Source organism: Populus euphratica, unplaced genomic scaffold, assembly GCF_000495115.2.
Source record: "Populus euphratica unplaced genomic scaffold, PopEup_1.0 scaffold753.1, whole genome shotgun sequence".
Taxonomy (NCBI): Eukaryota; Viridiplantae; Streptophyta; class Magnoliopsida; order Malpighiales; family Salicaceae; genus Populus; species Populus euphratica.
The window spans coordinates 111562-125084 of NW_011500392.1; the positions used below are offsets into that span (position 1 = coordinate 111562).

General features: G+C 30.9%; 1 pseudogene; it reads right to left on the reverse strand.

Annotated features, from left to right (window-relative positions):
• The window catches only part of LOC105114353 (senescence-specific cysteine protease SAG39-like), a 10107-nt pseudogene extending 5334 nt beyond the window's left edge, over positions 1–4773 (reverse strand).
• Positions 4774–13523: the final 8750 nt, after the last annotated feature.

Sequence of the window (13523 nt, forward strand, 5' to 3'; positions counted from 1 at the left end):
TTATTGTTATTGTTATTGTTGTTATTTATAATTTGTACAAATAACCTCCCTGTGGTTCGACCCCGGTCTTGCCGGGTTATTTATTACTTCGACACTCCTGCACATGGGAGAAGACATCAATCTTTTAGTCGTGTCATCCTAAATCACCATAATAATCATCTTGATCAATTGGTTGCCTTTTTTATTCACACCTTTGGAAACCGTTCCTGATGTTGATTAGGGATATATGATCACAATCCTCACTCTCTATTTAGGTTCTCACCTTTCTCAACTATTGGGTCAATTATATAATCTATTGATAGTTCCTGAATATCCTTTTCTCAAGGAGAAATTTCCTTATCCACTCATGTTTTATCATGTTTTATTATATGACTTCTTTTAACAATGGTTGTTTATTAGCACACAACAAGCAAGTAATCACTAAGAATTATCAAGTTTTAATATCAACTAACATATAGGAAAATAAAATACAAGAAGACAATAAGCAATAAAAGTTAGAATTATGGTAAAAAAAATGGTTTTCATATAAAAACCTTAATTCATACTCTATTATTGGATAATTATCTCTAATATGGCCTATCTCTCTAAGAGGTATACAATTCCTTAAATAAACAATAAACTAACCTTGATAAGATAGGAAAATAAAAATGAAAACTAAGAAATAAATTTAAAAAAAAAAGAAAAAAAGTAATAAAACTAACTCAAATAACATTTTCAGGGTCTAATTTGAGGGTCTTTCAGAGCTTAGTTGTTTATAAAAAGCCATCCTCTTATAGAATAGGACTATAAAATTATTTGGCGAAACTTGAACTCAATCTAAGGGTTATATAGAAGTTGTGGCCTTGTTATATCAAGTCATTGATTTGTAGTAAATAGGCCTATTATTAGGCTTAGGTCTCTCTCATTTGTCCATAAAAGAGTTTACTAGGCTTTCTGGATGATGTACTAGTGAAAGATCCACACCCAACGGTTCAGAACTATCAAACTTTTCAAACTCACCTACATTAAATACTTTTTTCCATCATTAACTATATAACCAACAAAGTAACATCATGGTTTTTTTAAGGTCACAACCATGGAAACAATTTTAAGTACATGAAAATTAAGCAAGCACATGTGTATAAATATTTAATTTTATTAAAATATATAACCTTAGAGTAAAATCTCTAAAAATATTCTTACAAATAGAATAAAACAATCCTCTTATTCTTCCTTTGAATTTGATTTGTAGTGTCATGATTTATTTATGAAATCAAGACTATATTTATATTTTACAAGAATACAAATGTGGGTGTATATTGTAGAGTAATATTTGGTGATTTGTTGCTTTGAAAAGTATATTTGATTTGTCTTTAAAGTGTTGTTAGAAATAAATTTTGGGTTGTTTGTGCTTAATCCAATAAACTTTCCTTCCTTGTAGACTTCAAGTATACATGAACGAGGTTTAAGAGCTTTTGAGAGAATTTCCTTGCTTAAGAATTTATCTTGATGAAAATTTTATATCTCCAAGAATATTTCTTTTCTTATTTAAGGCAAGACTCTCTATTTAAAGAGATCTCTTCCACTTTTCTTTTGTGCACATGATTTCTTTTCTTTTCTCTTTTGCAAAGTAAACACAGTAACAAAATTGAATAATCACAATCTTTGTTCACACTCAAAATTAATTGCTACTAAATTCAAATTTAATGCATAAAAAACATAAGCCTACTTTCCAATAGTTAACATCCATTGCAAAACTTGAGTATAAAAAATCTCAAGACAATGAGATGGCATTACAAAAAGATATCCTAATACAACTAAATGGTCCACCTAATTGCAATGCCTCCTCTATGTTTAGCTAAATCCTTTCCTTTATCATAAGATTTAGCCTTGGGGATATTTAATCATGGCGAACCATGAGATTTTGACACTTTATTATTGTCTTCCAATAATCATCTTTTTTACTATACATAATATCAACATATCTACCATCCATGTTTTGTCTGTTCTTTTGAAATGCATAATCAACTTGAAAAGGATTCCTTAAAACACAAAAGGCTTCAATAATAAACTTGCCACCCTTGCAAACAATTTATACCATGGAAGAACTCACCACATTAATTTATATGCAATCAAATAGAAAAACTACAGAGGTGGACAACTTAGAAATGAGAAGGTGACTGACTTTTGTTTTTCAATGCATCAATCTTGATTTTTTTACAATCTTTTGAGTGTACAACTTCACATAAAAATATGAAGGTTGAACTAAACTTTCTACCTGGTTCATGATGGCTTCTTTGATGAGATTTTCTAGTTAATTCGTGGTGAAAATGTCGTTAATAATAACATGGATTTTTCTTATAGCATTGATTGAAAAATCCTCAACAACATCCAAATTATTTTTATGTGAAACCTTAGTAGCTGAAGTTTAGCCTCCCTTTTTCATGTTTGAGCTTGTTCATTAACTTTTGTTATTTTGTGTCATTTGCCTTAAATGAAGTTGAAAGCCTCTTGATGAGTGTGTTTCAAGTTAGCCACATGATCTGTATAGATGCAGTCCCAATCATCATTATTTATATGGTGCTAAAAGTTAAAGCCTTGTGTGGTGATGTTAGTTGATATGGAGAAATGTCCATGTGTGAATTGTTAAAATAGTCACCTTCAGTGTTTATGAAAGTCCACACATCCTAATTGACTTTTGATGTGGAGTTACTTATAGTTTCATCCTTAGAATAGTGAGTTCTCTTCCTCCTGTGCATTTGACATCATAATTGTCTTGAGAATTGGGTTAGTTTGCATATGCAACGCGATAATGGACTTTATTTTTAGTTGCAAGGTTAAAGAATTTTCAATGAAATGCCAATGACCTGACTTAACAATCTTGTTACATTGAAAGCAATTATAGTGATCATGTAATTTCTAATTTTCATTGGGAGGTGTTGGAAAATCATTTTTGAAAAGAAAGGATGAGAGGTAGAGATGTCTCTAATAGAGTAGCTAGAAATTTTATGACATGATTTTGAGCACCTAAAAATTAAGCAAGCTCATAAATATAAATATTTGATTTTATTAAAATATATGACCAAGTACAATCTCTAAAAATATTCCTCTAAAAAATAAAGCAATCCTCTTATTCTTTCTTTAAATTTAATTTGTGGTGACATGATTAATTTATGAAATCAAATCAAGATTTAAAGTTTGCAAGAACATAATTTAGGCATGTTTTGCATAGTAATATTTTATGATTTGATAATTTAAAGAATACCTTTGATTTGTGTTCAATAAGCTATTGAAGAACTCTTATGGGGTGTTTGTGCTTTATTCAATAAAGCTTTATTTCTTAGTAAGATTTGTACTGTGTAAGAACATAAATTTTAACATGTATTGCAAAACAAGATTTAGTGACTTTATACTTTGAAGAAAACATTTGATTTGTCTTTAAAGTATTGTTGATTAACTCTTATAAGGTGTTTGGAGTTAATCCAATGTTTTGTTTCTTGTGAACTTGTAAAAGAGGTTTTGGAACTTCTTAAGATAATTTTATTGGTAAAAAGCTTGTTTTAAAGAAAATTTTGTATATCCAGGAGAATTCTCTTCTTATTTGGTAAGGCTCTCTATTTATAGAAATATGTAAGGGCATTCAACTAATTTTTCTAATACCACTTGATATTATTTATTGATTGATTTTTATTTTTGAGATCTTATATTTATAATAAAATATCTTAAATATCTCATCTTATAAGTCAACTTTCCATGTCAACCTATTTATTTTTCATGCCATTTATTTTAAATTGACTTTTTATTTTTATATAAAAATAAAATAAAAATTACAAATAGAAAAATTTGATTGGTAAATTTTTTTTGTTCTTACACCTTCCTATAAAGATGCCACTCGAGTAGAATTGGAACTCGATTCCACCAGCAACAATAGCAACAGAAACTGGTTGCTTAGCAATTGCCGTCATCAGTACTGCTTCACCGTTTGCTGGCACATCTTCAAACTCGGTAATCTTTGCTGCGTCGTTGGCTGCCCCTTGTTAGTGATGCGAGCGCCATTTATTCCCTTGTATCGTAGTTAGGCCCTTGTTTTATTCAATGAACTCGAAGTAATCATCCAACAAACCACCATTGCACCCTTGATCCTCACCCTTAGTGTCACAATCGACAACCTCTTGCTCTTAATGGGTGATCGATTTTTCAGTTGTTAGCTGATTGATTCCTTCCATGGCTGCCACTGACGATAATGCCTGAAAACAACCAATATTTTGATTCAATACCCACTAAAACAAAAACTTAGAGTTAGAAAACACCTCTCCGATAATATCTCAATATTGTTATCTCTAGCATAGGAACTTAACACACTGTGCTTGGTCCTTGACGGGGGTAACAACTCCTTTCTTTCTCCAATCCACGGTAGCTTGCACTGCAGAAACATTTTCATATCTCAAAGGGCTAGCGCTTGTGGAGAGCACATATGGCTCTTGAATTTAGCTATTGGTGAAGCTTTGGATTCTTCATTTGGAAGATCTGCAAATTAATTGACACCGAGTTTGTAAGATTTTCCGGTTTGGTTGTTTAAACATCCATGCGTGCAACATTTTCCTTGAATATGTTGCAACGCGTCGCCTTCTCATAATCATCCTTGTACACACGTCCATGCTAAGTCATCCGTTGCTCGTGCCTCTCATACATGGATGCATCCTGAATGGTTCAAGATACGGATTTGGAAGGCGAAGCTCCCACGATGGAGAGAAAAGCCAAGCAAATGAATTTGAATTGTTTAGTGAATCTCATGGCTGACTTAGGAAATGTTAGCAGCTACTATAGTACTCATGGAATCAGAAAGCAGGCAAGCATGCTACCTCTACTCACACTGAAATGTACATTCCAATCATGCCATTATAATCTTTTATTACTATATTTCAAGTCTTGCCTTTCAAACTTACGTATCATTGCTTTAAAATATATTTTTTATTATAATATTTCGAGGCTTGCCTTTCAAATCTACGTATCCTTGCTTTAAAACGCTTTTCTTTGACCCCTATGAGTTGCTAATTTTATGGACATATTTCTATATTTTGGCTTCGAATGATCAATAGCTTAGATTCAAACAAAAGAGCTCTCACGTGCGGTTTGATATTCACCAAAGGACTTAATGGGTTATTTCAGTTCATTATGTGTTACAAATTCTGATACCTCGAATCAAGAAGGGACCTTGCTTTACATTTTCGGAATAATTTAGTAGTGGTATCGTATTGCAATAAGTAAATTTCTGAAAGAATGGAAGTGGTACTGTATATAATCCCATCAAATATCTCTTTTGTAACAAAAGAGTAAAAAGGTTGAAAGAATCTTTTCTGTTCGGAATTTAGTCTGAATTCAATAAGCCTATTTGGTATATACTTTTAAAGAATTAAAGTAGCCATGGGAACTGCAATTGCAAGAATTACTAAAAAAAGGCTTCATTGGACCAATTGTCTGACCGTGGGGGCACCAGTGTTATTTACGAAGATAAAGGATGCAACCCTATGACCCTGTAATGCTTACAACCAATTGAATAAAGTGAATATCAAGATAAGTATCCCCTTCATAACTTGGTCAATCAACTCGGTACTACATTTAATAATTTTATCAACAGAATATTCTATTTATATTTATTTTACTTTTTTGTTAATATGTATTTTACTATAGATTCATAGAAAAAATACCACTCATCTATGATTTAATATCTATGACCATACATCAAAGTTCTTTATACTATGTAGAGAGTCGTTCGTATTTTTCATTGAGATGGGTTGTACGTTCTTGCACTCATTAATCTAACAAGGCTGCGAACTCTGGAAATTGAGTGTTCGATAGCGATTGCAAGCTCCTAACGGTTTGGAGAGTCCATACATCCGATTTCTATCAGGTCCACTAAATGATTATGCCTCCAACTACAAATCTAAATTGAAATCTGGGTGGATTGAAGGATTGTCCTTGTATCTCTTCTTCAACCAGCTATTATATGTCTCCTAAAAATAAAAAATAAAATCATCAAATTCAAGAAAATAATAACTTAAAGAAATAAAATGATTGAAAATCAATGTACCATAAAGTGTTGAGCTCAATTATCGACGAACTACTACACCCTCTGTTGGCAATCTTCACTCTGCACGTGCATATCTACAAAAAACTTTATTAGGCTTAACTCACTTTTAAGTGATGTAGCCTGTAAGAAAAAAAATATTTTTAGTTAAATATATTTATAAATAAAAAATAAATTAATTAAAAATAGATGTGATTAAAATAATTCTTACTATCCGTTTCGCATGTGAAATGAACAAAACGAGACCGCCAGTGTCAGCGGTAACCAAACCATGAATTTACCAACTCTGGTTCCCTATACCGAACTGTGAGTGTAGTGTGAAATGCTCTGATATCATGTGCTAAATATATTCCACCCGTATGTTCTTTGGGATGTATGGCAGCCTGAAATCTTTTCAAATCACCATGTCATTTCAGCTTGGTAAAGCGCTTTCTCTAGCATATTTTTTTATTTTGTTTGTGTCTCATACCAAAAATCACGCATCCTAAATGGTACTAATGTCTTATATATGAGTAAATGACAAATGAAATTTTAATATTTGAAATTTTAAAAAAAAAATATCATACTATTTTTTATGTTATCTAGTTGTATTATAATTCTCTCAAACCCTCCTTCTAACATTATCATTTGCTCTATCCCACTCAAATGTAGCCTTGCATTAAAAAATTATAAATAAAAAATCAATAATATCAATAAAGTAAACAAATTAACATAATAAATAGTAAAAATTTTAAGTTAAAACTAATCTTAAATCTTGTAAATTATGTATCAACATGTGGTTTCCATTCAGGATGTCTAGAATCTTGGCTTCATTGAAACAATCAAATTTCCATCGATGATTTAAATATTGATGTTATTATTCAAGCAATGATTAGTATTTAAAAATATATTTTTATCAAGGTTTTACCTCAGCATTTTACACTTGAAGTATCAATAACTCCTTAACTAAAGTATGTTTTATAATAAGTATGATACTATAAGATACCTTTAATTTATGATAAATGTTCATCTTAAATGCAGGCCTATCACATAAATTAAAGGATTGATTGATGAGTTCAACTACTGAAATTAAGAAGACAGGCAACCTCAATATTTATGAACCTAAAAATTGATAAATTTAATTAAATATTATTTGTTCATAAATCGTTAAATGTAAATCAACTCAAAGAAAAACAAACTTATATTGAAATGTCATCCTTCCACTATGCCTCGTACTTGAGTGTCAATGGATTCCTCTGTGAAGGGACACCACTTCTACGTTACAGAACAGCACTCGAAGGTACATATTCGTGAGTCAACCCATGTGTCTATTCCTAATCAACTCCTAATAACATATTGTTATCATAATCGCTGCTAGAAGAACTAGTTGTGATACTGTGCTCACGACGTGCAACTGATTTTTTCCTATGCATCTACATAAACTTATAGAAAAAATAAAAAATTTGGATTTAAAAAAAATGATAGCACCTCCATTATACAAGAAACTACCTAAAATTTTTAATCATAAACTAGTTGATTTTATTTTATTTCTACCAACAATTTTGAATAATTCAATTTCATTAAAAAAATTTATTTTTTTTCATGATAATATTTTTAATCCTAAATTGATAAGAATTTTTTATAATTAAATTTAATCCTATAAATTCAATTGACATTAAACAACAAATTTGATCATGACAATTAAAATTCAATAAAACATTGTTGCAATATAGACAAAAACAAATATAGGCCTAAGGAAATGTTGCAATATAGACAAAAACATAGACAAAAACAAATATAGGCCTAAGGAATGAAAAGTTATTACCTTAATATTGTGCTTAATTTCAGAGTTGAACTATGTGTGATGCAAAAAAAAAATGAAAAAATATTGTTAATAAACCAAAGCAAAAAAAGGAAAAATACGAAGAAAATGCTTCAAAACATTCACCACATATACCTGTTGATTGTGTTGAAAGAAAGAAAGCAAGATTTCTAGCCTTAATGCTTAAAAGACAAAATGTAATAGTAGAGAATTGAGGAGAGAATTTAAGAAAAAAATAAGATTTAGCCAAGAAAAAAATAAAGTTTTGATGCTCTCATTGGGTTTTTATACTATGTTTTATGTACGGAATTACTAATGGATTATTAAATATTATCATTTTTAATTAGTTCATTGATGATTTCATCTGTAACTCCCTTTGAAATTTTTGTTTCGCATAAAAATATCAAAAAACCCTCCGAATTTTTTCATTTCATCTGTGATTTCATCAGTAAAGTAGTAAATAGTCAATAGTTAGAAATGTATTAAATACCAGCACGTTGGAATTCGCAGTCCATCTGTAATTCCATTGGGAGACCTATAACTCAATTAGTAAACTTTAATTGCCATCAACGACATGTGAAGGGAATAGTTCACTTCACCTCTGGAATATACCAATAAAAACAGACCATTGGTATACTCGTGTGTAATTTCTTCCTTGAACAATGCGAGAGAAAATAGGAACAGTTCCTTTTGTCTCTAAAATACACCGAAGAACACAAATTGTTGGTATTGTCATCACTATGATGCTCCATAAACAGTGCCAAAAAGAAGGGGAATAGTTCTTTTCACCTCTAGAATACACAACAAACACAAACAATTAGTATTGTCATCGATGTGATGTTTCATAAACAGTACTAGCAGAAAGGAGAACAGTTCCATTCACCTCTAGAATACACCGATGGACACAAATTATCGGTATTTCCATCGATGTGAAATAGTGTCTAACGCCAAATTATATTTGTATTTTCTATCTATTTTTCCTACAAATACTTAAATTGAAAATTGCACAACACAATAACACAAGTTCACATAACAATAATAGAATAAATACTTCTTTGTAAAGAATTTTTTCAATAAATATTACATTATAGTTTATGACATTACACTTTTGTATTTTGATAGTTAGTCAAAATTAGCTTCTTCTTCTTTAATTGACTAGCTATCAGCTTCATCACAATCTTATATGTTGATTTTATTGATATCATCATCTTCATCGACCTGTGCTTGTCCACTGGAGCTTAGAACAACATGCAAATCCTCAATGTCAACATCAATAAAAATATTATTAAAGATGTGAATATTTGAATTTTCTTCTAAGTCAATCGATGGAGTGACTCGATATAGATCACCTAACTCACTAACTTGAAAGACATCATCTCTCATATTTGATTCATCGTTCTTTTCCTGAACAACCTCGACACAACCCCTAGGTTTGGTTTTCAATATGGAAAACCAATCAACTCTTAAATAATACTTTCTAAAGAAAGGGGTATATGTGTAATAACTTTGTTGGCATTGCTTGGCAAAAACAAAAACATCATTGACATTGTGGAGTCTAGCTTTTAAATTAATTTTTACCTAACCATGATAAGGATCAAGTCTGATTTCTCTGTCAATGGTGTCATACTAATAATATTATATAAAAATACTTTATTCTATAATATTGCAATTCAATTACCTCATTTAATTTCTCATAATAGTCAACTCCAAACTCATTAGAAATCGATTTCTTAACACAAACCCTACTATTATATGTCTTTCTACCCTAGCTATATTCTTCAGTACGAAACACGTATCTATTAAGAAAATACTTGTTATAGGACGTCATCTTTCTTTCAGGATCTAGACTTAATAAAGATGATGTAGAACTAGCATTCCCTCTCAATTTATAAACTTGGTACATAAAGGACAACAAAGAACAGTGAACAAGAAATGTGTAACAAAATTATCTTGATAGATAATGATAATTAAAAGTACTTACATATATTCTGAACCACATGAAAAATTATTCATTTTGTAATCAAAAGATTTGAGATTCGGTCAGCTATGAGTTTCAAAGACAATAAATATTGACGATGATGTCTATGAGGTATTCAATAATGTATGAATTTGAGATATTACAAGAGAGAAATAGTTCATTAATAACAAATTTTAAGTTGTGTCTTAACCCAATTAAGGGTTATTTCCTAAAAATTAATTTTTTTTCAAAATAAACATCAAAAAATAATAATAAAGGTTGATGATGTGGAAAAAACAAATCAGGGAATCAAGCTGCAATTTTAAAACAAATTCAAAGCCTAATTATAACCCATTATACCCAAAGATAGAGGGAAAAAATACAAATTCAAGATCAAATTAAATTATTACTAGATGAATTTGCATAAAAATTAAGTCCAGGGATATAATTAATGTTTAATAGGCTAATTTGATTTAATAATGGGCCAAATTGAATTCTAATTATGTTTAAAAATTAATTTGGGTCTAATTGAAGGATTCAATTAAGTGCAAGGACTTAATTATACTTTAAATGGGTCGAATTAATTTTATTTAGGGCTTAATTTGTGAAAAAATAAGTTTAAAAGCCTAATTTGTGCTTAATTAAAAAGATTGAAATTTTAAGAGACCAAATTTAATTTTTACCAAGTTAATTAATTGAAATAAGAGGCAAAATTGCAAGAAAATTAAAGTTTTGGGGTCAGTTAGGGGTTAAATTGACAAAATTCACAGCCAAGGATTAATTTGCAAAAGGCATCGAACTATAGTGGCTTAATTGACAAAAAATAGGGTTGAAATTGAAGAAATTAAAAGTTTAATAGTGAATTAGGGGTTAAATTGACAAAATATGAGACCAAAGACCATATTGCAAAAGGCGTGTAAATACGGGGCTGAAGTTGCAGTTCCACAAGGGCTTAATTTTATTAAATCAAAAGTTTATGGTTAATTAGGAGTTCAATTGAAAGAAATTGAAAGCTGGAAGACTAAAGTGAAATTCATTTTAAATTCCTAATTCAAACTCAAAACGGCGTTGTTTTGAGTTTAAAGAAAAAAAGGATCAGACAACTCGTCGTCTGGTCACTATTCTTTGTCTTCTTCATTTACCCGGTAATAACTAGTCCAGTCACCTCCTTTACATGTGCATTTAATGTACCAAATGTCCACCAAATTTGTCAAACCTTGCACTATACTAATCATCAGACATCCCTCTACGTTTGGGTATGGTCATCACCGGCTCACTAAAAAATAAATAGACATGGCACTACCTCAAAGAAGCCACCTCAGGTAGCCTACAACTATAGATTTAGCAGTGCATCATGCCCAACGATTGGGATCATTCCCAATTAAATCAAATGTTTAAAATTTTTTCCTAGTGTAGACAATATTGCTCTCTTCAACTGCCTATAAATAGAGATGGATTTGATGGCCTAATTTTCGTAGTGTAGACAATATTGCTCTCTTCCACCGCCTATAAATAGAGATGGATTTGATGGCCTGAGGAAGGAGAAAATCAAGTCCAAAGTTGACAAAAAAATCAGCCACACCCCTCTATTTTTCTCCTTTTCTTTTATGCAACAAGTCATCTCTCTTCTTTCTCTCTTTGTAGTGGCCTTCAGCCACCACCACCCTCATCACCGGTCTTCCCACCATCAGCTCTATCACAGGAAGCCAACACAATCACCAACCGACCACTAAGAGCCACCATCAATTTCTCTCTCCTCTCTGCAGCCCATCCCGTTTTCTTCTTCTTTTTTTGTTGCCTCTGCCAACAACCTCCACCGCCACAACCGACTTAACCACCATATTTCCATCAACCCAGCTCCTCACCAATGATAGAGCAGTCACTATGACCTTTTCTCTCTTCTCCTTCCAGCCTTTCACTCTCCTCCACAACTTTTTCTTCTTCCTCCCACAACCGACTCTAACCACCTTCACCTTAGCCGATGCCTCCTAAGCTACTATCTGAACCACCTCATCACGTTCGAGACCCCTACGCCAAGCAACTCCCTCCTCCTTGCTTTGCCTTTCTTCCTCATTGTGACTGCTGCATACAAAATTCATTTATGCATACAATAGCTAATTAATTAGCCCATGGTTTGGGCCGAGCCAATTTTACAAATTTGGTATTAAAATATTAGTTTTTTCTTAAATATTTCAAAATAAAAGAATAAAAAAATTCAAAAAAAAAATATTGTTTTGCATATGGGTAAATTCTGAAATTTTTCCAAGCATATTTTTCATAAACAACAAAAATTGCATGTTTTTTCATGTTTAAAAAAATCAAAAAATAGATATCGTAACCAATTTATGATTATCCATTAGGATTTGGCCCACATGTTAAAAATATTTTTCCAATCTCTTTTTTAGGATCCAAATATAGACTTTAATATTTGTGAGGTATAAAATTACATGATAAAGTACACCCTCGAGTATTAAAGATACCAAGTGTAGAAATGAGATGTTAAAATTCAGATTTTAGAATGATTAGGATTTAACTCGATTAGTTAGAAACTCTCTTATGATGAGAAATCTACCTTGAGCCTTAAAAAAGACTAACAAATAGAAACCCGACCCAGAAAACAATCAAATAATAATACAGGTTACATTAGGTAAGGTTTACTAGGGTGATGCGTCTTCCCCTTACACAACCAATCTCTTACTCAGACTCTCGCAGACTATAGGTTTCTAGTGACTATAATACTAGGTGGCAACTCTTTTAAATCTAAAATTAATTATAATTTTATGATTAAATCTAAAACTCGTTTCTAACACATAACATCTCACATAAGAGGCATGACAAAAGCCTCAGTCGTTGCCAAACGACATTGCGTCGGCTCGCGCCCTCACAACAAGTAGTATACTTACTCAATAAAAGGTCTCAGTTCATCGCAGTTAAATAGCATATAATTATTTGCTTGTTTGAATTCCATTTTAGACAAATATCTTCTCCCGATAGCATTTTTAGGTTTGAGTCATTCAAGATTACAAAATAATAACAAGTTTCAACTTGAAGGCACTTCACCACCATCGTCATACCTTAGAACGTAATTGATTCTTGTTTTCAATTAAGGTTCAAAATAATATGAGATAAATGTTAAGATATCTTCAACAATATAGGTCTTACATATCAAAGCCTCAACATGTGCCTTGTTTTTAACTTTTTTCTCAAGGTTGAAAAAATACCTACATGGAATTAAACAAATGTTTTCAATTATAAAAAAGTATGAAAATATATTTTTAATTACATTGCCTAATCTCTAACATTTTAAATGGATACATTCATCTATACTAGATTAGGTCTCCAACTTTTGCCTCATACAATAAATGTATGGGTGCTCCATTGAGTCAAAGAACAATAGAAGAAATATCATCTCAAGTTTGCATATTGTTTGAATGATATTTGTTTTAAGCCTCTCAATATGTTGTGTATACAACTTATTGGAGCATATATATCTAAATAAATAATTAATCTTCATGAGTGTATCTGATTAGTACTTAAAAGTGTATTTTTTATCAAGGTTTTATGTCATCATTTTGCACTTGAAGTATCAATAACTCCTTAACTAAAGCATATTTTATAATAATATATCTAATAATATAAGATACCTTTAATTTATGGTAAATGTTCATTTTAAATGCAGGCCTATCAAATAAATGAAA